The 2,500-nt window shown below is 42.9% G+C and overlaps 1 protein-coding gene across 1 annotated transcript in view; it reads left to right on the plus strand.

The window, feature by feature from the left end:
- LOC113812657 (uncharacterized) overlaps window positions 1-2,500 on the plus strand; it is a 50,340-nt gene that overhangs the window by 1,087 nt on the left and 46,753 nt on the right. The gene's annotated exons all lie outside the window — the stretch shown is intronic.

A 2,500-nucleotide genomic window follows, 5' to 3' on the forward strand; every position in this document is an offset into this window, starting at 1 on the left:
AAACCAGAACCAACATTTAAACACTGATCATGATTATAGCTTGTATGGTTTGTAGACTTTCTTTAGGAGTTAATGCAAAAAAGTAACCAAACAAGCTTTAATATGGTAGTATATTTATGGTGTGGATTAGTTGCTATTTGTAGGGACATGAAGGATATGATAGATATAATAATTGCAACAATCATGTTGCAAAAGAAAAATCTTGGAATCCATTAAGCTATTGATTTCTTATGCTTTTTACCTTGTACTATATGCATATTCCAAAATCTAATTTTAGCCTAAATTATGAAGGTTCCATTAGCCCACTGATTTTGGGGTAGGTATGTACACTTTCTGATTTTACTTTATTATCCATGTTTACACATAGATGACTCCACAAGTGCTTAGTCATCAAGGGGTCAATAACTATTCTTATCTATCTCCCTCCTTATCTGGAAATATGTTTTATTTTTTCACTGTCATTAGTATTGTTAATGAAAGTATAGCAATCATAATATCAGTATTGATAATAATGAAAATTATAGTACTACTACTGATAGTAATGTTAATATTCTTGATACCAATGGAGGAGCATAGCCGCATCTACCTTTAGCTTCCAGCCATGGGAGTCCCTCATGGCAAGCTGCCATGGCCCATCTCTAGCTCCTCATGACAGCCTGATTTAGCTGCCCAAGCTATGAGATCCTAGGTCATCCCACAGGCCTCCTCCATGCTGGAATGTAACTTGAAGAGACAACCTTGACGGGTAGGGTCATCCACAGTGAAATGTGCTATGTACCCATATAGCGTGAGTTGTCAGTCACAGATTATGAAGGTAACAGGTCCCATGCCAGTCTTATGGTGTTGCTGTCAGTTGGACGCATGGTTTTGCCAACTGAACCCGTGATATGGCATCCAGTTTCACTTCCATAGAGGAAAACTGGCAGTATCAAGGCCTCAAAGACACATAGCTTAGTCCTGCATAGGTACCAACACCTCCTGGCTTCTGCTGCCAGACCAATCTGTCTACTGACTTCTTGGACTGCCAAACAGAGACAGACATGGCCTGCACTACCAAGGTTTTTAAATTTTATATGACTTTAACATCCTCACCACAAGCATGTATTGACTGAACAGGTTCCCCTAACCAGTCCACAGAATCCTGGGATATTGGTCTTGGTCCAGGAGACCTCTAGGCCCAAGAGCTGTCACCAGAGATTCCAGAGACTAAGTTAGGATAGCAACATTGTCAGCAAAGTCAAGGTCCGTGATCTTGATATTGCTGTATTGCTCTACTGAGACTGGATAATTGCTCTGCCCATTATCCAGTCCATGCAAGAGATGAAAAGTGTTAGTGTGAGTTAACAGGAAATAAGCTTGACAGGCCTCCATTACACTTTACAGCACTTTTAGTACCAGTATATAGGCTTGCTATTAACCAATATACCTTGACTAGTTTGCTGAGCGATGTGATGCTACAGTCCCAACAATTCCCTTCCGATTCCAGTAGGGATGACCACATCCCTGCTACAGTCCCAACAATTCCCTTCCGATTCCAGTGAGGGATGACCACTTCCCTTAACAGGCCTGGGGGGATGAAACTCAACAGCCAGATGGCAACCAGGAAAGCATGCAAGCACCATGCCATAGGTTCACCCCCAGCATTTAGCAGTTCAGCAGGGATATTGTATGTGCCTGCAGCTTTCCCTCCCTTTAGCATAGAGATTGCCTCCCTAACCTCAGTCAGGATAGGAAGTTCCTCACTGATGAGTGTGACTAGTACAGGGATTGCAATACTGCTCATGTCCAGACTAATTGCTAAAGGGTTTACCTGATACAGTTGTTAAAAAAAAATCAGCCCAATGTTCATGAACCCCAACATGATCTGAGATGATCTGTCCATTCACTGAGTGGACTGCAGTCATCTGCAAGAAGGGATTGTTGTTTTCTCAGGTTTTGGTAGGCAGTACAAAGATCATTTTAGGAAATAGCCTTCAGAAAGATTCCTGATGAACTGTACCATATCCTGTCTGAGCCATGTGTACTAAGGAATGGCACAAATCCAGATTGCCATTCAGTCGAGTCATGTGACAGGCGAGAACAGTTTTGCCTTGTCCTCGGGTGTTTGCCAGTGGATTAATGTGCTGCCTTGAGTGTTTAACACTTAAAGTAATCTCATAAAGCTACAGGATCCATCAGATTTTTTAATCCTATGAACTGATCAGAGTGCTGCAGTAAATCTCCATACACATTCTTTCCTCAATCTGCCCACTAGAAGTGGACCTGTAGGGTTGCCACAATCATCAATGGTTGGTACCACACAACTTGGTACATTGCCCATATAAATGGTGTTGGAAAGCATTAGGGCCCAACATTAACTATGAGGCTCCCATGGATTTTGCCCCACAGGCCTCACACTGGGTTGGTGGCTGTCAGGGATCAGGCAGGGCGAGTATCTCCTGTTCCCATCTTGCGCCCTTGTTGTCGCCTTCCCAATGGGACCCACTTGCCTGCCTCACTT

This window comes from Penaeus vannamei, chromosome 6 (genome assembly GCF_042767895.1).
Source record: "Penaeus vannamei isolate JL-2024 chromosome 6, ASM4276789v1, whole genome shotgun sequence".
Classification (NCBI taxonomy): Eukaryota; Metazoa; Arthropoda; class Malacostraca; order Decapoda; family Penaeidae; genus Penaeus; species Penaeus vannamei.